Source organism: Trachemys scripta, chromosome 19 (assembly GCF_013100865.1).
Source record: "Trachemys scripta elegans isolate TJP31775 chromosome 19, CAS_Tse_1.0, whole genome shotgun sequence".
Taxonomy (NCBI): Eukaryota; Metazoa; Chordata; order Testudines; family Emydidae; genus Trachemys; species Trachemys scripta.
In genome coordinates this window covers 18,439,096-18,462,251 of record NC_048316.1, presented here as the reverse complement: position 1 = coordinate 18,462,251, position 23,156 = coordinate 18,439,096, and the positions used below count along the sequence as shown (strand labels likewise).

Sequence of the window (23,156 nt, the reverse complement as noted above, 5' to 3'; positions counted from 1 at the left end):
ACTGTGACTGTGATATGCTGGGGGATACTGTGTCCATGATATGCGGCGGGGACGCTGTGTCCATGATGTGCCACTGGGATGCTGTCTGTGATGTGCCATGGGGATGCTGTGTCTGTGTTGTGTCGTGGGGACGTTGTATCCGAGATGTGCCACGGGGACGCTGTGTCTGTGATGTGCCGTGGGGACGCTGTGGCCATGCCATGCCGAGGTGTGATAAATGAAGGGGAGGAGGTTGCTCCCTTTTATGGACACCCAGCCAGCCAGTTAGCTGTAAAATTCCTCTTATTAGCTGTTCTCTGCTTGCTTTACCTGTAAAGGGTTAACAAGCTCACAGGTAAAAGGAAAGGAGTGGGCACCCAACCAAAAGAGCCAATGGGAGGCTAGAACTGGGAAAATTGGGAAAAAACTTCCCTTTGTCTGTGTTGTGGTTCTCCAGGGAACAGGCCAGCAGTTACGCTGTGAGAAGCTTTAAGTCAGGTATGAAAAACCATCAGAACATACCTGAAGATTGCTTATCTGAAACCCCAGATATGTACGTAATTTAGGGAATGTCTAGGAAGACACAATTAGGTTTATTTCTGTTTATTTCTTATTGGCTTTTGGATCTCCTCTGTGTAGACCCCAAATGCTTTTGTTTTGCTTGTAACCTTTAAGCTGGACCTCAAGAAGGTTATTCTTGATGTTTACATTTTGTAAGTGGGTTTTTTTTAATCTAGCAAAAGCCTAAGTTCCAAATGTATTTTCTTTCTTTTTGGTTTTAATAAAATTTACCCTTTTTAAGAACCAGATTGGATATTTGATGTCTTAAGAGGTTTGTGCACATGTGGTTTAATTAGCTGGTGGCAACAGCTGATTTCCTTTGTTTTCTTTCACAGCTCTTCCCCGGGGAGGGGTGTGTGAGAAAGGGCTTGAGGGTACTCCACAGGGGGGAATTCCCAAGTGCTCCTTCCTGGGTCCAAAGGGGTTTTTGCACTTGGGTGGTGGCAGCATCTGCCCATCCAAGGTCAGAAAGAAGCGGTAACCTTGGGAGTTTAATATAAGCCTGGAGTGGCCGGTATTAATTCTTAAAATCTTTGTGGGGCCCCCACCTTCTGCACTCAAAGTGCCAGAGTGGGGAATCAGCCTAGACAGGAGGCTGGGTCTGTGATGTTCCGCGGGGACGTTGGGTCCGTGATGTGCCGCGGGGACGCTGGGTCCGTGATGTGCCGCGGGGACGCTGGGTCCGTGATGTGCCGCGGGGACGCTGTGTCTGTGCCGTGCCGTTGGGACGCTGTGTCTGTGATGTGCGGTGGGGACGCTGTGTCTGTGATGTGCGGTGGGGATGCTCTGTCTGTGATGTGCCCTGGGGACGCTGTGTCTGTGATGTGCCCTGGGGACGCTGTGTCTGTGATGTGCGGTGGGGATGCTCTGTCTCTGATGTGCCGCGGGGACGCTGTGTCTGTGTTGTGCCATGGGGAGGGTATGTCCGTGATGTGCCAGGGGGACGCTGCATCCGAGATGTACCGTGGGGATGCTGTGTCTGTGATGTGCCACTGGGACGCTATGTCTGTGATGTGGTGCAGTGACCCGGTGTCTGTGATGTACCAGGGGGACGCTATATCTCTGATGGGTGTAGGGACGCTATATCAGTGATGTGCTGTGGGGACGCTGTGTATGTGATATGCCATGTGGACGCTGTATCCCTGATGTGCCAGAGGGATGCTGTGCCTATAATGTGCCACGGGGACGCCGTTGTGACATTGCACTCCATATGTATTATGGAAATATGCTTATGAGTGTGAATATGATGTAACTGGAATATGCTTTATGCAAAAGGTCTCTTATAAGGTATCATAACAAAGGTTATAACAGACTGAAATTTTTCCTCCTATTTGTATACATGTATCATTCTTGTATCTGAAACTAGAAATATGAAGTATAACTCTGAGATCCTATTGCGATTATGCAAAGTGTGGGCCACTAATGGTGGTTTAGAATCTTGATGGCTCCCATTGACTAGGACAATTGGTTGTAAATGGTTTATTTACCTGCAAACCTTCCTGTGTACATTTGGGCCAACCCAGGAAGAATGGAGACTAGGGGTCTTACATTACATGTGACCATGTCACATGACACTGGAATCCATCTTAATCCTTGTACTTTTCCATTGATGAGGCAGGAGTGGGGACAAGCACAGACAAAAGATTCTCACCTTGTGCTAAAGCTATAAAAGGAGGTGGAATAGGACAAAGGGGGGTGCCAGTCATGAAAAAACCCTGCTTACCACCTGAGATGACTGCTGCACTAACAAGGACTGTACCGGGGAAAGGATTGGGCCCAGACTAGGAAGGAGTCTAGTCTGTGAAAAAAGCTTATTGGAATATCTTTGAGGGTGAGATATTACCTTTAATCAGTTTCTTAATGTATTAGGCTTTGACTTGTGTGGTGTTGTTTTTTTATTTTGCTTTGTGGCTTACTTTGTTCTGTCTGATATTACTTGAAACCCCTTAAATCCTACTTTTTATACTTAATAAAATCACTGTTGTTTATTAATAAACCCAGAGAAAGTGATTAATACCTGGGGGAGCAAACAGCCTTGTATATCTCTCTATCGGTGCTATAGAGGGCGGACAGTTTATGAATTTACCCTGTATAAGCGTTATACAGTGTAAAACAGATTGATTTGGGGTTTGGATCCCACTGGGACTGAGTGTCTGGGTGCTGAAGACAGGTAACCTGCCTAGCCATTTTCAGTTAAGTCTGCAGCTTTGGGGGCATGGACCTATCCCTGGGTCTGTGTTGCAGCAGGCTAGCGTGTCTGGCTCAACAAGGCAGGGTTCTGGAAATCCCAAGCTGAAAGGGAAAACGGGCTCAAAGATAATTTCAGCACATCAGGTGACAGTCCCAAGGGGATCTCTGTGACCAAACCTGTCACAGCCGTGTCCATGATGTGCCGTGGGGACGTTGTGTCCGAGATGTCCCAGGGGGACGCTGTGTCTGTTATGTGCCGCGGGGACACTGGGTCCATAATGTGTCGCAGGGATGCTGTGTCTGTGATGTTCCATGGGGATGTTGTTTCTGTGATATGCTGGGGGATGCAGTGTCTGTGATGTGCCACGGGGACCCTGTTTCCATGATGTGCCAGTGGGATGCCGTGTCTGATGTCCCAGGGGGACATTGTTTCCTTGATGTGCCTTGGGGACGTCGTGTCTGTGATGTACCAGGGGGACACTCTGTCCGTGATGGGCCACGGGGACGCTGTGTTTCTGATGTGCCATGGGAACGCTGTTTCCATGATACGCTAGGGGGACGCTGTGTCTGTGATGTGCCACGGGAAGGCTGTGTCCATAGCGTGCCGTGCCGTGCCGTGCCGTGGGGAAGCGATGTCCGTGATTTGCCACGGGTACGCTCTGTCCGTGATGTGCCGTATGGACGCTGTGTCTGTCATGTGCCATGGGGATGCTGTGTCCATGATGTGCCGGGGGATGCTGTGTCCGTGACGTCCAGCGGGGACTATTATTTCTGGGGGACGCTGTGTCTGTTATGTGCCGCAGGGACGCTGTTCCATGATGTGCCGTGGGGACGCTGTATCTGTGATGTGCCACGGGAAGGCTGTGTCCATAGCGTGCCGTGCCGTGGGGAAGCGATGTCTGTGATGTGCCGCGGGATGCTCTGTCTGTGATGTGCTGTATGGACGCTGTGTCCGTGATTTGCCGTGGGGACGTTCTATCCATAATGTACCAGGGGGATGCTGTGTCCATGATGTGCCAGGTGGATGCTGTGTCCATGATGGGCTGCGGAGACAGTGTGTCTATTATGTGCCACGGGAATGCTGTGTTTGTGGTGTGCCGCGGGGATGCTGTGTCTGTGACGTCCAGCGGGGACTGTTATTTCTGGGGGATGCTGTGTCCGTAATGTGCCGCAGAGACGCTACATCCGTGATGTGCCACGGGGATGCTGTGTCCGTGACGTCCAGCAGGGACTGTTATTTCTGGGGGATGCTGTGTCTGTAATGTGCCGCAGAGACGCTACATCCGTGATGTGCCACGGGGATGCTGTGTCTGTGATGTGCTGTGGTCCAGGATGTACAGGACAACATGCTGCTTGCTCGTGATATTTCAAGAGCCACCCTTTTGCGTGTCCTGGTTTCCTCTGTTTTTAGCACCTGCAGAACCTCTGTCCTGGTGCACAATCTGGGTGGTTTGGGGTGGGTTGTGGAGCACCAGGGAGGAACGGCCCCTTTCTGGGATGTGTCCCAAACAGCCCTTTGTAGCGCCAGAGATATATCAGACCCTGGCTCAGGACCGTGAGGGAATGGAGTGAAGCATACAGAGGAGGAAACAGGAGCTCCCAATGATCGGGAGAATGAAAACAGCTAGTTCTTCTAGAACACATCCCTTTAATGTGCCCCTCTTGTGTCACTCCGAGCAAGAGGGCAGGAGTAACTCTGGGGCTAGGGGCTCTTGGCTGAGAACAGATGTCCAAGAAGAGACCTGGGACAGGCAGCAGCCCAGACTGCAGTCAGGGTGTCACAAACGCACCCCAATGCACATCCCAGATTGCTTTCTCATAGGGTACGTGGCCACTGGGAGCGCACTTCCCTGCCTGGGAAACACACACGTGCTAATTCTGCTGGAGCTAAAGCGCTAAAAACAGCAGTGTGGCCGTGAGGGCACAGCCTGCTCTGTGCCTGTCATGGGTCAGCTCCCTGGCTCCACCAGCCATGGGCAGCACACGCCTCTCTCAGCCTCTAGAGGCTCTGCCATCCTTCTGCAGGTTAGCGATAGGCACGTTCCAACCCTGGGGCCCTCCCGGCAGCCCCCTGGAGTGTCCAGCCCTGGTCCACTGGACACTGTCAGAGTTCCCAGATCCATTGTACTCCCCGCTCACGAGCTCTGCTCAGCTCCCAGCACTTAGCTTTGGTTATAGTGAAAATAAGTATAAGTGTAATTAGCAAAGAACAGAGATTTGGGAAGTAACAAATAAACACATGGCTACATGTAAAATAAAATCATAACGCTGCCCACGCCTAGACTGAACTAACAAGACACTTCCCTCTCTAATAAATTAGCTCACCCAAAGTCTTTCTCCCAGCGTTTGACAGCCAGGCTTTCTGTGACTCTCCGTCAGTAAGACAAGCACGCTGGCAGCTTGTCCCCCAGGTGAAGGATACTGTGTGGCTCCTTGCATTCTCCTGATATACCAGACTACTTCTTTGATCATAGTGATAAACAGGACACCCTCCTGCTGTGTGTCCTTTCCTGTAGATTTTGTGATCTCTTGTTGACTTCACAGTCTAGGTTAGCAGGTGGCTCCGTAGGCAAATAGACTTACCTTGGAAGATACATAAAAAACAGTCAGGGAGAAATAAACATCTGATATCCCCTGCCTGAGCAGAACCTGCTTATCATCCTCTGGTGGCCAATCTTAACTTACACACTGTCAGAACAGCATTTTCAGCATAGATGCCTAACTCCTTAAATATCACCATACGTAATGACCAGTGCCTTACTGGCTGTTGGGAGAGACTCCCATGTTACCCTTTGGCACACTGTTATGTAGACATCAGACCCAGGAGATCCCTGTAAAACCCTTTACTCCCCTTGTGCCCTCTGCCACACAGACCCCGGGGGCGGCTGAGATTGTAGTCGGATGGCCAGCCTGAACCACCACCCAGTCCGCCACGGCCAGACTGCTGTTTGTAGCATGCTAGCTCCAGCAGAGTTCGTAGGATCGTGCATGTCTGTTTACCCAGCTGCCGTTTAGCCAGACCCTTCGTGCCTGGATACCATGGTGATGGGTGCAGCATAAACTCTTAGGCTTTGTCTGCACTATGAGCTAGGAGTGTGATTCCCCGGCTTGTGCCCACAGACGAGGCTCCCTGTGCGCTAGTGTGAGTCTAGTGTAGCCACGGTCGCATGGGCGGGGGCAGTGCAGGCATTATACCACCCTTTTCGGGCAGGTTTGTACTTCACACGACTCAGCCCTGGCTCTGCTGCCACTGCCTATGCTACTGCGTCTACACTGCTAAGTGTCCTCTCACTAGCTCCCGTCCAGGTCCCACGAGTACGTGCACACGAGCAGGGGAAGCACAGCCCTAGCTCGGAGTGTAGACGTAGCTTACTTCAGCATTGCCCAGGGAGCCTGAAAGTGTACTGAGCACCCGGGGGGGTCTCCTCTCCCATGTAGGACAGGAATTGTATAGTTTCTCTCTCTCTCCCCTCCACCCCACTCTGGTTTATTTCTCAGGATCACATTTCTAGAGCATTTACTGTTCCTGGACAGCCATCGACCATGAGGGCACATCCAGGACAGAGACTCAGGCAGGGTTTCAGTTCGCGCCTGAGGGCGGAAAGGCAGCCCAAACGCATACAGCAGGTCAGCCGAGGGCTGGACTTAGTGTCTGAAAAGGCGTGTGTGTGCTAGGAGCTGGGAAATGCACCTGAAAGAACTATCCCTGTGCAAGGCAATCTGCCTGCCCATGAGAACTGCCCTTCTCCAGGCCAAGATGGCTCTGATGCAGACTACGGTGCCACATCCATCAAAATGGGAGTGGAGCTGGGAGCCAGGGGGCTGGAGACAATGTGGAGAGCTTGTCCCATCCGGGTACAGTTCAGTGGGCAAGCCCAGGGCACATCGGTTCTGATAGACGCTGAGACTTCTCACCAGCAGAGATTCTGTGCAGAGCCTGGTTTCCCTCACCAGGGGTTTGCGTTCCCCACCGCTCCCTTCAGACACGAGTAGGGAGCCACGGTCTCCTCTCTTTCCCTCAGTCTTTGGATTCCGCTCCCCAGACGCTGCTCACGTTCTCCTGAGTCTGCCACAGCACTTCCTAAATCACTAGCGCTCACGCCTCTGTCTCCGGGGAGGGAAGCAGCATCCAGGGGCTGGTGTGTGCAGGTGTCAGACTGAAGAGTTGTAATGGTCCCTCCTGGCCTTTTAAAGCGATGAATGAATCTATCTCCCATCGTCTCTCCCTGCAGAGATAAGGAGATAGAAGATTCATAGACTGATAGAGTCCAAGGCCAACAGGGACCATTAGATCCTCTAGTCTGACCTCCTGTATTTCACAGGCCAGAGAATTTCACCGAGTTACCTCTGTGCTGAGCCCAGTAACTAGTGTCTGTTACCATCCAGAAAGGCAGCCAGCCAGGATGTGAAGACGCTGAGAGATGGAAAATCCGTCACTCCCCTTGGCAATTTGTTCCCACAATTAATCCCCCTCACTGCTGAAAATTCATGGATTTGTTTGGCTTCAGCTTTCAGTCCCTAGTTCTTGTTCTGCCTCTCACCGGCCAGGCCATCACTACAGCTCCTTTTCTCTCAAAACCATCTAGCTCCCTTCTCCTCCAGGCTCCTCTGTCTGTAACTCAAGGCTTTCTCCCCCAGATCCGACTATTCATTTCTGCTCTCTCTTGAGATCATGCAGCCATTGCCTCTCAAAACTAGTTAGCTTGACATTTGTTGCCTAATGATCCTCTGGCCCCACTTCTTTCTCTTGCCAAGCTGCCCCGTCTGATTGTCTGGCTGGGTGCTGGGTGCTGCGGACTGCAGTGAACCCCTTTGGCTGGGATTCACCCTCTGAGGTTTTGCTCTTCAAGGAGAGGGGGATGCAAGACGTCTGAGTGGGCCAGACGCGTGCTCCCTCTTTTGCCCACTGGAGACTGCCCCGAGCCAGGACTCCCATATGGCAGGAGCTTTGCCAGCTGCTAGCGCCTCAGGACTCTTCTTTCTGTTGCTGTCGCTGGCAGTTGGAAGAAGTTGGCAAACTAGGGCATGAGATGCACTGCTAGAGCTTTCCTGGCAAATTCTGTAACCCTCCTGTCACCAGCTCTGTGGGGCCCTCCCACCTCCTGATTCCCGAGCGTCCCCATTCCATAAATGACTCCAGGAGTTTCAGGTTTCCGACACCGGCCTGGGGCTTGAGAAACCTGTCCCTGACAGAGAGGGGTGGACGTCTCCCATGCTTGCTCAGTGCGGCTCCCCCTCCCAGAGATGGGCTTGTCCCCGCTGTGTGCGTGCATGAGACAGACGGAGGGACTGAGGCGCTAGCCCTTGGCTAATGTGTGTGTAAGATGTGGCTAATCCGTACTGCTACACTTGGCAAACAGAGTCTGCATGCTAATTGCCTTGCTCCTGTGTGAGGCCCTGGGCGTAGCACCTTGGCTGGGGGGATGTAAGAGGTCCCATAGTGTGTGGTGCGCTGGGAGCATGTCTGCCTGCCACGAGGGGTACAGAGCCTGGCCCTGCCCAGCTCCGGCCTGACCGCCACGGGGGTACGGAGCCTGGGCCCGCCCAGCTCCGGCCTGCCTGACACGAGGGGTACGGAGCCTGGACCCGCCCAGCTCCGGCCTGCCTGCCACGGAGGGTATGGAGCCTGGCCCTGCCCAGCTCCGGCCTGCCTGCCACAGGGGGTACGGAGCCTGGGCCCGCCCAGTTCCAGCCTGCCTGCCACGGGGGGTACGGAGCCTGGGCCCGCCCAGTTCCAGCCTGCCTGCCACGGAGGGTACGGAGCCTGGCCCTGCCCAGCTCCAGCCTCACTGCCACAGCTCTGTCTGTCATTGGGAAAACCACTTTCCATACAATGAGAATGGTCTGGGGCTGACACAGGGCACCAGACGGCACTAGCCTCGCTTTGCCGGCTTGGCAGGGCCTGTCCCTCTCCTCATCCCCACGAGGGAGCAGTGGCACTGTTCTGCCCGCAGAGCCACCATGGCCCACACAGCAACCCTGGCTCCAGCACACCAGGAGCCTGCCATTTTGGAGGCCATCTTGAGAGCCTCAAGTCTCAAGCCAAAGCCAGATGTCTGGCATGGCTGAGGAAGAGGCTAGCTGGGGGTCAAAGACCCAGTCATGGCCCACTCTTCGCCTCAAAAGAAATCCACAAGGATTTTAAAAATGAAGGGCCTCCTTCTCCCCTCCATTGCCCCACTGTCAGTGGGAATGGCAGAAACATCCCTCAGCTTCATACAGTGGCTACCGGTGCTGGGGAAACTAGTTACAAAGGCCCCTTGTCCAGTGTGTCAGAGCTACACAGGCCCAGTGTCTGACTCTAGGCCCTTGAATTTGGAAGCTAGCCCCTTCTTCTTCCACAAAATGGCTCTGGGAAATGCCTCTGGACGGTCCCTACATGAGCCAACAACATCTCCCACCCACGTTCCTGGCAGGGCAGCACGGTGCTGTGGGATGGGCTCCCTGGCTCCTCTCAAAGCTGCAGGCGATATGCAGTTCTGCCATGACCTAAGGTGATGTGCTAAGCTCTGCCAACCCACACAGGTCAGGGAAGGAGCTGGATGTAGGACAAAGGAAACTCAAGGATTAGAAGAGGAGTCAGGAGCAGTTTGTGAAGCTGTTGCAAAGTGGGGTGAACGTAGCGAGCATCTACTGTAACCTTCTCCAGGAAGAAACAGGCCGGGGTGAACTGCGTCTGGGCATCCCCTGTGGCTAGAGCCAGTTGAGCCATAGGTGAGGTTCTCCCTAGACATGATGGCAGCTCCAGAAACAGAGGGAGCACTCCATGGGGCACATGAGGCTAGGTCAAAGTGGCCCGAAACAAATGCAAAATCCACAGACCTTCCTTCCGTGCTGGAGAAGGAGTTGAAATGGTTTGTCCCAGGCCCCGCGCTAACAGCAGGACCCCCTTTGCTCCAGCCACGTGGCACCTGGAGCAGGGCGCACCCAGGTTCAGGTTGTGGGGGAGGAGACAATGCCAAACCTGCCCCAGGATAGTCCATTGACACGCATGCTGCGCTGCCCATCCTGCATCTCTGCCCAGCACCATCAGCAGAATCCCCCTGCTCGGTTGGCGGGCGGCGAGGTTTGTAAACTCAGTTAAACAAAGAGACAGGAGACGGCCAAAAGCTTCCATCTGCCTGAGCCAAATTACTGGCCTTGCTGCATTTAAAGCCTGTAATCCAACCCCAGTGGGGCTTTCGTTCATTCAAGCGGGGCCGGGGCCAGAGCCAGGGCCCCGCTTTGCACTCAGCTGCTGGGGTTTTTTTAAGCTCGTCCAGCATTTGCAGTTGCAGAGAGCTGGGCCTGCTGGGAAATTTTCCAGACGCTCTGTGCGCACAAACAATGCGAGTGTGAGCTGGAGGGGGCTACCTTGCCAGCCACAGGCCGGCAGCCTGTGAAATGGAATCCGGCAAGCTGTAATATGCCAATCCTCTATGGCTGCCGACAGTGAATTCCCTGGCCCGAGGCTGCACTGCAGTACAGGAACGAGCCGCTTGTTAAACTAGCCCGAGTGCCATCAGCTCTGCACCTTGTCACTGCTTCCTCCACTTCCACTTGGAGACAATTGATTTCCAAAGCTGTGCCATCATGGGGGGAGGGGACAGTGGCACTCAACTGGCCAGGAAGTTGAGCACTGCCCAGTGTTCGGTGGGCACTGGCCCTGTGGCTAACTGCCCAGGCTGCCTTCTGGAGAGTCCCAGAGTGGGGACCGGGGTGCAAGCTCCCTCCACGGGCCACCGAGGGAAGCTAGAAAGGCCACACGTGACACCCAGACCTCACCACACACACCGGGGGGTGGGGGGTGTTAAATATTTCCCTTTAGTTCCGTAGGGCCATGGCCCTCCCCTCGTTTCCACTGCAGAGCTGGATACGGCCTGCAGCCTCCAGCAGAGCTTGGTCCCTCTGCAGCAGCTGCATGGTCTCTGCTGGCCCCTGGTCAGAGCGCAGCGCCCTCAGTGTGGGATTCCACCATCAACCTAAGGGCTCCAGCTGCACAGCCCGGGGGACCCGGTGGCACACACAGGCTGCTTCAGAGCAGAGAGGAAACAAGGCCGCACCAAAGGGAGAAAAGCAGGAGATGCAATGAGGATTATCCCAGGCGAATGACACAGGCAGTGTTAGCTTGAGGAGCATTGTCCATGCCCCAGCTCCGGGGGTGTGACCTGCTGCCGAATGGTGGCGCGTATGCCAGCGTTAGTGACAACAAGGTGCTGGCAGTTAGAGGGGAGAGGAGCCGAGGCAGATCCCGGGGTCCGGGAGGCATGTTGCTCCCCATGGGCAGTGGAGGGGTAGCAGGGGGCAAGCAAGGGAGGACGTTTGCCAATAACAGCCAATTGTTTTGGCTACAAAAACCCAGGAGGACCGTGGAAAGTTGGCTGTGGCTTTGAGCCCAGTGGGGGCAGTGAGTGTGAGGCAGGGGTGACTTGAAGGCAGACCCGGAGACAAACATAACCCGGGATCCCTGTCAAGCAATGCAGCCCAGCCCAGCCCAGTCCTTGTGGCTGCGTCGGGAAGGGCCTTGGTAGGTAGAGACCGCGGGCTGTCAGGAAGGAAGCTACAGCGGCTTGGGGGGAGGTATTTAGAATGATAGGGGTGGTGACGATGAACCGTCCCTGCTCTGCAGCCAGTCCTGTAATCTAAGGAAAAGGGGCTGCTCCATCCATTTCAAGGGGAGCTAGTTGGGAACAAATAGAGGCAGCCCAGCCCTGCTGTGAGCCTAGCAGGAGGTGGAGGCCCAGGATGTCAGAAAGACCCAGAACATGGCTGGCGTTTGCAGTGATGGCTCCTTGTCAGACCTCATGCTCCAGGAGTGGGCTAGTTGCCTATAGGAGTCAGACAGGACCATAGGCGCTGACCTACTCAGATCCCGGGGGGCACTCGACTCCTGCTCCACCCCAGGCCCTGTCCCCACTCCACCCCTTCCTCCAAGCCCCCACCCCTGCCCCACCTCTTCCTGCCCCCGCTCCTCCCCCCAGCGCCTCCTGCACGCCACTGAACAGCTGATTGCGGAGGGCAGGAGGCACTGGGAAGGGAGGGGTGAGGAGCTGATCCGCAGGGCTGCCGGTGGGTGCTGAGTACCCACTTTTTTTTTTCGTGGGTGCTCCAGCCCCAGAGCATCCATGGAGTCGGCATCTATGGAGAGGACTATTCCACCCATGGGCAGCCTTGCCTGATTGGACAGGTGTATTATGGGGCTCTGTCCTCCAAAGCATTGGGTATTGGGCACTGCCAGAGTCTGAATTCCAGCCTTGATGGCACCAGCTTCTTTGAGCCCAGGGGCTGGGAAGCCCCCAGCTGCTGTGCGGTGAACCTAGGTGCCTTCCTCTTTGCTGCAGAATGGTGAGGCTCAGTTTCTGATTGCCCCAGACAGTTAGAAGAAAGGGATCCTCTGGTCGTCCAGGGTTTGAATCCCGAAATGACCATGTGGGAGCTTCCCAGGAGCACTGTCCTTTTAAGGGTTAGCTGCGTGGATGCAAACTGTGATCTCGTTACTCATGTAAGTAGTTCCTTCAGCTTCACTGGGGCTACTTGAGTGAGTAGAGGAGTCACAGTTTTGCCCTTTGTGAGCAACAGTGAGAGCAGGCCAGGCAGGGGGTGCAGTGCATGATGAACAGACTGGCTGCAGTCTCCAGTCCCCAGAGGTGGGTTGTCAGTTCCTGCCCTGGCAGTTCAGCTCCCTGCAGAGCTGGCCGGGAGAAGTGGCCACTTTTGGCTGCTCTCCCACTGCATTCTTCACCGTGCCTGCCCACCACCACCTTATCCCTTGGCCTCCGGACCAGCCAGTGCCTGCGTCTCCCTGGTATGTTCTTCCCCTGCCGCTTCGTCTCCAGCCCGAGGTCATGCCGTTAATCCTGACCCCAAGAGCACAGCCGTCTCTGCATGCTGGTAATTGAAAATGTCAGAATTCCCTGCTGACCAGCTCATAATAAAAGTGGTTCCCAGTCTGGTAAGCTGACACTCCAGGGACTGCGATCTGTCAGAGGGGCTGGAAAGCGCCCAGCTGTTCACCCCTTCATTTCCATGGTTAATTTCAAAGTGCTCTGGAGGCGAGGATGGGGCCTGGCTTTGCTCTTTCGGTCATGACCATTTTCCAGAGCAAATGTTGCCTCTGTCTGACACGACATGAGTTGCTGGGATTAAAGTGATCAGAGATGGGGGTTATGCTGCCTGTAACATGACCTTCCCAGCTAAGCCAGAAGGGGGAAGGAGTGCCTTTGATACGGGGCCTAGATGGAGCCAACCTACTGACAAGCAAGGAGTGAAAGGTTCACCCTGCAGTCATGGCAGCTGGGGGAGGTGGAGAACCAGTGGTAACGTGGATGGATTGGAACTGGCATGGTTGCCAATGGAGATACAGCTCATGACAGAGAAATCGGAGAAGGACTGTGGTTTCCTCCGTCGCTGGCACGTGGTCCGAAGTCTAAGGCGATAGGTAAAGTCAGTGGGCCGCCACGCAGCAGCCAGGAGACAATGAAGAGGACTCCCAGGCTGGGGCGTCTAAGGCTCTGGTTAGTTCTGTGCTGCTCCCTAGAATCTCCAGTGCTACCTTCATGTCTCTTCCTCCAACCGTTTCCTTGTTGTCCTGGACCCACAAAGGTAATAGGGGAAGATGCGAAGATCCACAAAGTGCCATGCCTGTGGAGGCTCTGAAAGGCCAGGGAAATTATCGACCATGTTCCTGCAGCTGGGACTCCTACCGGCCAGAGCCCAGCCAGCCCCAGCCCTCTGGGAGTCTGACTTAGTCCTGACAAAGCAAGGCAGGTCCCTGCCAGATGGGCAGGTCCTGGAGACAAGGCAGTGTGAAGCCAGTGGAGAATGGGTCACGTCACAGGGTGACAGGCTCTGTATTCAAATACGTAGTCACAGACATGATAGTCTCATTCGCCAATGGTAACGTGTCTGCTCACCTTTGTCCGGCTCTGTGCAAAAAGCCCTTAGCACTGATTGCAGTTTACATGGAAGGTAGACGCAGCCCACCGGTGGGAGAGCATGTTTCCCTGCAGGCAGGTGGCCTCTGGGTCTGTTTTCGGGGGGCTAAGTAGGCAGCAGGCCCTGGGGGGAGAGACAGCTCCCACGGGAATTCCTGCTCTCTCCGTGATTAGAGGCAGGCGGCAGGGCACGCGCCCGCACTTAGCTTGAGGACTCTGGCCTGCCGCTGCTAGAAAAGCCCTGTCCTGCTGCCGGTAGAATCAGGGGACCCGTTGGGGCGGGGATCACCTATGGGCAGTGCAGCCCCAGATGACCTCCCGTCCTGTCCCAGCCAAGCAAAGACTCAGCATATCCTGCCATTTTAGGGGAGGCCCAGAGCCTGCCAATGGACCTCTTTTGTCTGCTTTGCCTGATGCAATTCTTCATAGTCTGATGATTCCCTGCTGATTTTTGTCAGTTTTATCATAATGAATTGCCTTAAGCATCACACAGCAGCTTCCCCAATTACCCTCATTTCCAATACAGCCGAAATCTCTCGGCCCCAGATCACATCACAGTGTGGTGCAGCTGGTGGATATTGCAGAACTTCAGGCAGGCGGCTCAGGCTGGGGCCAGGAGCTGGGTTTGGGCCTAGAGAAGCGGACGGTGGGAATCTGACAGAAAGCAGGTGGAGGGGAGGCAGGGACCGGCTTTGTGTTCGGTGTTTGCACAGGGTTCTGGTCAGTGACTAGGGCTCCGAGGTGCTACAGTAACACAATTAATCAAGTGCAGCTCTCTTCCAAATGGAGACTAAAAGTGGCTCTGGGGGGCTCTTCGTTTATAGGCTCTTAATAATTTCCAGATCAAGTGGGCTCAGCTTACAAGTCAAGAGCTGCTTTTCCAGACTCAGCCAGGGGTCTGTGGGCCAAGCTCATGCATCATCACTAGTGATAAAGACCGTGCAGCGCAAACTGTGCTGTCCCTGACATCTGCAGCTTTTTCGTGGGTTCGCGCAATTTGAACGTGTGTTCCCATAGCAGTAGTGTTCCTAAAAGGGCTGATCCCTGGATAAACAAGCCAGGGGAATCTGAAGTAGAAGGGAGGCGGTATTACCTCTAGACAGCACTGGAGAGACCATTCCTGGGTGCTGTGTCCCGTCCCGGTGCCCACACTTTAAATCAAAAGCTGAATCATTGGAAAGGGCTCAGAAAAGAGCTACGGGAATGATTCAAATTCTGGAAATCTGCCTTATAGTGGGAGACTCATGGAGCTCAATCTAGTTAGCTAACTGGAGAACAGGTGAAGAGGCAGTTTAATCTGCGGGAAAGATTTCTGAGTCTAGACTCCTCTCTCATCCAGAGGCGTAGCGAGCGCCCTCCGTACCCTCCGACCGGAGGGGGCCCCGCAAGGAAGGGGGCCCCTAAAAGTGGCAAAATAAATACCACATTCCAGTTTCTGCATTGTAAGGGGCCCTGCCCGGACATATGTTCGGAGGGGGCCACCGTTCAGAGGGGGCCACGTTCTTTGTTGCTACGGCCCTGCTCTCATCTAGGAGACAAAGGCAGAACGAGATGCAGTGGCTGGAAGCGGAAGTCAGTACAGTTAACACTGGAAATAATAGGCATACATTTTAACAGGGAAGATAATACTTAACCACTGGAATAACTTCCCAAGGAGCGAGTGGATTCTCCCTCACTAGCTCGGCCACAAGTGTTTGGGTTAGATGCAGGAGTCACTGACCTGTGTCGTTCAGGAGGTCAGACTACAGGGTTATAATGGTCCTTTCTGGCCTTCTTATGAAACCTAAGTACTCTCTCTTTCCCCTCTGTACTGGGACTTGGTGTTTCCTTTAGGATGTTGTTGCATTTTGCATTGACCTGCCTCATTTAAAAGGCATGACACACTTTCTCCTTTTTTTTAGCTTAATTATTTTTTATTATCTTCAATAGGCAAACTGAAAATATACAACAATATATTGTACAATTAGGGAGGGAAGCCAAAAACGTGCTATAGCTGGCATGGAGGCATCATAACAATACTGCTTTGCACATGCCTCAGTTAAGCCAAATATTCGATTATATATAAAATATATAAATATTCGATATATAACCATCCGTTAAGGAAATAAAGAAGGAATGTTTAGCTCTGGAGCAGAGTGTGCACCTTGGAAAGAACAATTACGGTGCTGTTTATTTTGTCATGGGAAAAAATGTGTCATTTTTCCTGAAGCAAAATGGCACATCCCACAGGGCCACATTCCGTTTTACAAACATATCTGAACAGCCGGCATCAGCTAGACAATGCTTTGGAAGGTGGCAGAAATATCCTAGTGCAGAGCAGAATGAAAGAACAACGAACGTCCGCTCGCTTTTTAGTTTGTTGGAGTTTTACTCTGAAGCATTCCAAGACCCAAGGGAGAGAACCTGTGTAAAATGTGTTCACAAGTAACGAACTTCAGTAAATTCAACTTAAATATTCTGGACCTTCTACTACCAGAAACTTTTTCTCTGCTGAGTTCATTGTGTAAATCCTCTGGTTCTCTGGACCTGTGTTTGTCATTCAGTGCCCACCCAAGTCCAGTATGGGCTAACGCACAAAGCCCACTACCTGCCGTATCCCCCAGAGCCGGACGATGTTCAGCACTAGCCTGCCCAGACCGAGTGAGGTTTTAGAATCAAAGACGTCTAGGACTGGAAGGGACCTTGAGAGGTCATCTAGTCCAGTCCCCTGAACTCATGGCAGGACTAAATATTATCTAGGCCATCCCTAACAGGTATCTGTCCAACTTGGTCTTAAAAATCTCCAATGACAGAGATTCCACAATTTCCCTAGACAATTTATTCCAGTGTTTAACTACCCTGACAATTAGGAAGTTTTTCCTAATGTACAAACCTAAACCGCCGTTGCTGCAATTTAAGCCCATTGCTTCTTGCTCTAGCCTCAGAGGTTAAAGAGAACAATTATTTTCCCTCCTTGTAACACCTTTTATGTACTTGAAAACTGTTCTCATGTCCTCTCTCAGTCTTCTCTTCTCCAGACTAAACAAACCCAGTTTTTACAATCTTCCCTCATAGGTTATTTTTCTAGACCGTTAATCATTTTTGTTGTTCTTCTCTGGACTTTCTCCAATTTGTCCACATCTTTCCTGAAATGTGGTGCCCAGAACTGGACACAGTACTCCAGTTGGGGCCTAATCAGCGTGGAGTAGAGCGGAAGAATCACTTCTCGTGTCTTGCTTACAACACTCCTGCTAATACATCCCAGAATGACATTTGCTTTTCTTGCACGAGCCTTACCCTGTTGATTCATATTTAGCTTGTGAGCCACTCTGACCCCCAGATCCCTTTCTGCAGTACTCCTTCCTAGGCAGTCATTTCCCATTGTGTATCTGTGCAATGATTGTTCCTTCCTAAGTGGAGTACTTTGCATTTGTCCTTATTGAATTTCATCCTATTTATTTCAGACCATTTCTCCAGTTTGTCCAGATCATTTTGAATTTTAATCCTATCCTCCAAAGCACTTGCAACCCCTCCCCGCTTGGTATCATCCACAGACTTTACAAGTGTCCTCTCTGTGCCATTAGCTAAATCACTGAGGAAGAGATATTGAACAGAACCAGACCCAGAACTGATCCCTGCAAGATCCCACTCGTTATGCCCTTCCAGCTTAACTGTGAACCACTGATAACTACTCTCTGGGAACGGTTTTCCACTGTGGAGTAGCTCCATCTAGGTTGTATTTCCCCAGTTTGTTTATGAGAAGCTCATGCGAGACAGTATCAGTATTTTATCAGGCTGTGTCTTCTTTTCATTGCAGGAATGGCAAGGAGGCCCTGCCCAGGCTGGGGCCCATTGTGTTAGGCTTGGGCCCTGTATCCAGAAGCAACAGTTTGTGTTCCAGGGAGCTTCCCATCTAACTAGCCAATAAACAGAGAGATGGAGACGGGCAGGGATATTATCTCCATTTTGCAGATGGGAAACTGAGGCCCAGAGTGATTATCTGTGACTTGCCCATGGTCATGTAGGAAATCTGTGGCAGAGCTGAGAGCTGACATCAGGTCAGGAGCTGAGAGATTCTCTGGACCCCCCCAGTGTAGGAGGCTCTGAAGGGTTAAAAACTCACATGGCTTCACCATACATTGCAGCTGGCTGATAAAATTACCGTCCTGCTTCGTGGAGTCACACAGCATCTGTGCACAAGATGCCCTGGTGTTTTGTAGAGCTCTGTGGTTAGAAGCTTTTCCTGTGGCTAGACGCTGAAGAGCCACTCAGCTGAATGGCAAAGATGTGTCTAGGATCCTCTGAGCCGCTTTGGAAATCAGAACCCCTCCTTCTAGCCGAAAGATGTGATCTCCTGATTCCCAGGCGAGGGGGGTCATGCCTGTGAACAGAGCCGGAGGCCACATCAGTCCATGTGCTGCTGCCTCATCAGGGGGTGTTTGTGTGGAGACAAATGTTTGCAGCGTTGTTCCATGCAGCTCTGTTCTCTCCAAGAACAAGTGTCCCCCCGTGCGGTTCCTGTCAAGGGGGCAATGTTGGGGGTTCCCCTCCTGCCTGCAGGACAAGCCTGTGCCCGGCTCTCCTTCCAGGAGTGGATGGGAATGCTTGTTTCACAGCTACAGCAAGGTCACTGACGTTACCCTCAAGTGCCTTTCCCGTGAGTTGAGCTGCTTCATGAGCTCCATCGAGGAGAACGTCTTGCAGGTGTTTTCCCCCACACTTGCCTGCATAGGATGAAACCCCACCTGTGCAGAAGGACCGTGCGTTACTAAAGTGCAAAACAGTGTGAGTGGCGCGTAAGTGGTGCTTTGGTCTTGTGCATAAAGGGATTTCCCCCATCCACAGCACTGGCTGTCACAAGCCCCAGCACCTTTGCTGAAGCATTGTTAGACTTTCGTAGCATTTGCATTGTCATTTGGAAATGGTTCTGAAATGTGTCACCTCCAGATCAGCTTTGAGACCCTCCCTGGCCCTCCGTCCTGCGCTAGAATGCGGCAGGTTCATTGAGGACACAGCTCCCTCAGGCTTGGGTTTGTTAATCACGGAACGACTTACTCAAGAGGTGGCTTCCGCTGATTTCTTTACTTACCACATCAACATGGCTGTCAAAAGCCAGGGGAGATACTAACTAGCCACGAAGTCGCTTGTATGACCCCAGTGCCTTCTGGGTGGGGTTATCAAAAGTGCTCGGCCTTGGCGTAACTCTGTAAGCTTCCAGTGACTTCACTGGGAGCAGAGTGAGACCAGCGCTGAGCAGCTGCTAGGCCTGCCCCTGGTACTGTAGGAATGCAGGGTTCCATTAGACACGGTACAGCGGGGCCCATTAGCAGATGTAAATGCTCCCGTTGCTTTTCTAGCTGCGTTTATTCTGGGCCAAACCATCTCCCCGTCACCGCTTCCTCTGCAGAGCAGGTTGCATGAAAATCAAGTGCTCTCCACATCTCAGGCTGCGAGATGGCGCTCACGGGGCATGGTTCTTTTACAGGCCCCTGGATTATTGCACGTGGTGCAGAACACGCCACCAGCAGGCACACGGCACGTTCCACTTTCATAAAGCAGAGACTGGCATGGGCCAGAGATATTGTACATGGTTCCTTCACTTACTGAGCTGCAAGATTCAGTCATTTATGATGACTTAGTTTGCAAAGGGCCTAAACACACAAGAGGCAGCATGCATTGGTGGTTCAGGGCCCGGCATGGGAACAGAATCTGCTCTGTCTGCCTTGCTCTCCTAGGTATGGTGATCCCCTCTGTGAGGTCTCTCAGGCGGGGAGAGAACTCTTGGGAAAGGAGTCATCCACTTCTCCCCACCAAGAAGGAAGCACAACCAGGGGAATGTTCTTGTTTTCGGGGGGGGGGGGGGTTGGGGGGAGGGCTTGTGCCCATTCTCCTAAGCTCCCATCTGCTCCCACTGCTCTCAGCCTGAGAGAGCCCTGGCAGAGACTAGCTGGCTCCAGCGCATGCCCCATCCTCTTCCCTTGGCCCTGCTTCAGCAATCCGTGGCTTGGGCGCACCCACGTCTCTCTGGCCTCTTTCTGCAGCAAGGGAAACCCAACGTGAATCTCACGCTGGTCACTGAGATTGTCGGTTTTCCTAAAATACATGATGGTGGTGAAAATAATCAGCCATAGTAACAATAGACTAACAGCCGGGGTTAGAAACGTCATCACTTCATTCGAATGAAATCACATCTCTAGCCTGCACTTTGCAACGGTCAGCCCTGGTCCTGCAAGAGGATTGCTGGCAGTGGGACTTCGTGTGGGGCACGGGCCCTGCAGGGCTGGGGCTGACAGACAGGGAGACTGCACCACGTGGATGGGGCAGCAGTGAGAGATGGTAGGAAGTCTAGAGGGGAGTAAGGGGGCCGTGAGGAGAGAGGACTGGGAGGAGTGCAGAGAACCAGGCACATGACCTGAAATAATAAGGGTGAGGAGCTCTGGTTTGCCATGAGAAGAGCCAGGAATCCAGTGAAGGGCGCCAGGGTTGGAGCAGAGGGAGAGAAGGTGACTTTAGCAGCTGTGATTTGGATGGGCAGTCTCCATTCCCTACCCTCACCGTGTTTCTGAGGGAGCATTGACTGGCAGTGATACCAGCAGGGGGAGATCTCTGAGACAGCCATAGATCTCAGAGCTTTGCCAATGCTGGCCTGTGTCATTATCCCTGTTTTACAGATGGGGAAACTGAGGCACAGGGCAGGGATGTGACACAGCAACTTACTGGTCTCCTGACTCCCATGCCTGGCCCCTAAGCACCAGTCTGTGCTGGAGACTAACCCATCATGAACGTTGCAAAATAGTAAATGAAGAAAATCAACTGAAAAGCTAGGATAATGCATCATGAAAGTGTACTTTGTTCATTTATTTTGACAATTGCAGCTTCATTTTAATTATTTATGATTCCACTTCGTTATGTTCTGTAGCCAAGCTGGTCAAAGGAACAAAGTCTTAGCACTGCCTGTTACTGGAGACCTGCGGGCAGCAGGCTGTCGGGAAGTCTTTGTGGAGGTGTGGTGAGAACCCACACAGGGGACGAGTGAGGTGCTCTGCACCTCGTATGTTGGGGAACACCTTGCTGCTCTCGAACGCCCTTTCTCAGGATTGTTTAGTGTAGGGTTACCATACGTCCGTTTTTTTCCGGACATGTCTGGCTTTTCGGCAATCAAACCCTCGTCCGGGGGGAATTGCCAAAAAGCCGAACATGTCCGGGAAAAATACCGTCCGGGCACTTCCCCTCCCGCGGCTGCTCTGCGAGTCCTCCCCTCTCAGACTTCGGCTCTGTTTAAGAGCCAAGCTGCCCGAGCCAGCGCTACCGGCTTCGGGCAGCCCCCCTTGCCTCCGGACCCCAGCCGCCAGCCGGGCACTTCTCCTCCCCGGCTCCAGCTGCCTCTGTTCCTCCCCTCTCAGACTTCGGCTCTGTTTAAGAGCCAAGCTGCCTGAGCCAGCACTATGGGCTTGGGCAGCCCCCATGCCTCCGGGAGGGGAAGTGCCCGGCTGGGGGCGCAGGGTCCGGAGGCATGGGGGCTGCCCGAAGCCCGAGCGCTGCCGGCTTCACGGTTTGCTGGGCAGCCTCCAGACCCTGTGCCCCCGGCTGGGCGCTTCCCCTCCCGGGCTCCAGCTGCGCTGGGGAAGCGTCGGCCAGGGGCGCAGGGTCTGGGGGCTGCCCGGCAAACCGTGAAGCCAGTAGCGCTCGGGCAGCCCTTTTCGCGTGGCTGGGAGTGGGAGGGAGGAGGGGGTGGAGTTAGGGCGGGGTTGGGACAGGGAAGGGGCGGGGTTGGGGCGGGGCTGGTGTGGGAAATGGGCGGGGCCAGGGCCCCGTGGAGGGTCCTCTTTTTTTATTTGTTACATATGGTAACCCTAGTTTAGTGAGTTGCTTTTACATCACAACATAGTTAAAAGACTGGGCCTAGTAAAAGCCCCTTTGAATGTGAGTCTGTCTTTCATGTGAAAACAGACTTGGAGAGATAGTGACGGGGGTGTGATGGGATCCTCGGGGTACAACCTTGAACTGCGGTACCGCTGTGCCCCCTTAGTGCTCCAGCCTGGGCTGTCTCTCCCAGTGCTTTGCTAGTGACAGCCAACAAACCCCTCCAGGTGCTGTGATCACTCAACACAACAGCATGTGGAGCCCCACACCCAGCTAGATTGCATGAATGCTCTCTGAGCCACTCACAAATCACACAGGGAAAGGCACCAGCCAGTTTCCCCCAGCTCCCCAGCCATGCACCCCAGACCAGTGTATGGTTATTACCCGTCCGCCCCTCCCTCAATGCGGAGAGGACACGCACCAGCCTTTGTAACTGAGCTGAGATTTCCCAAGCACTTTAACCAAAACACACTGTTTTTGGTAAAATATAAAACAGATTTATTAACTACAGAGAGATCGATTTGAGTGATTGTAAGTGGGAGGCATAAAGGGTCAGAGCTAGTGACCAAAGAAAATAAAAGGTAACTGCAAAATCTAACTGCAAAATTAGACTAAACAGTATTTGGATCGAGCAGTTTGCTCACCCCCCTGGATGTTACAGTTCTTAATACACAGGCTTCTCCCTTAAGCCTGGACCAGTCCCCTGGGTCAAAGTCTTTTGTCTTTCCAATGTTCTTACTGCTTCCGGCGTAGGTGGGGGAGGAGAAAGGTAAAAGCATGATGCCCTTGTCCCCTATTTTATAATCTTAGTCCATGTGCCTAGAAGCCGCTTACCCAGACATGCCCTGGGGGGCTTTGCTGAGTCACAGCGTTGAGCAATTCCCCCGGTGTGGTCTTGTGCAACTGAGTCACAGAACTGAGAAGTCCCCATTGTGTGGTGCTTGTGCAATTGTCATTGAATTGCAAACCCCTTGATTCCACCTCCCCTGCTGATTAATGGTGGATTAACCCCCTCCTGGGAGAATCTCAACCTTACAGCCTATGTCAGGAACAACCATATAGCAAAATCTCAGAACTGCATACACACTGATGCTATACGGGTTTCAGCAGATCATGACCTTCCGTATGATATCTTACCTGGCCTGCTTTGTATGAAATATCACAACCATCTAGGAATGATGAATATGGGGGTTACAGGGCACTATTTTGAGGTACAGGGGGTGTTACCTCATTACCTTTTCTGAGGATTCAAAGCCTGGTGCTGCAGCTGTGGGGAATTCATTCTCTTGGCCATTCTCACTGGGTCTCTCTCTCCCCGGCCCTGACGTAGCTGAGACTGGTTTTTCATCAGTTGTGCGCACTGGGATTATGCCTAATTTACATCTCTGTGAGAGCAGAATCCAGCCACGTGTCCGGGGGGCTTATTGGGAGGGGTAGCAGCACCGTGCTGTTGAGTGAAGAGGAATGCATCTGCCTCTGCTTTGCTTGTGAGCCCAGCCCCGGGTGCCAGAGAATCTCACGTGACGTGGAAATGGGGAAAAGAATCTGTAGCTACATCATTCCTAGCAGGCTACATGTCGAGCCGTGTTGGCCATCAAGGGCAATCTCACTGTGATCAGCTGGTGGGCCAGTCTGAGCCGGAGCTGGAGGGATCTGTCAGACGCAGGAGAA

The 23,156-nt window shown here is 53.0% G+C and overlaps 1 protein-coding gene across 4 annotated transcripts in view; it reads left to right on the top strand.

Moving 5' to 3' along the window:
• EPHB2 (EPH receptor B2) overlaps positions 1-23,156 on the top strand; it is a 157,891-nt gene that overhangs the window by 91,682 nt on the left and 43,053 nt on the right. The window lies entirely within an intron of this gene.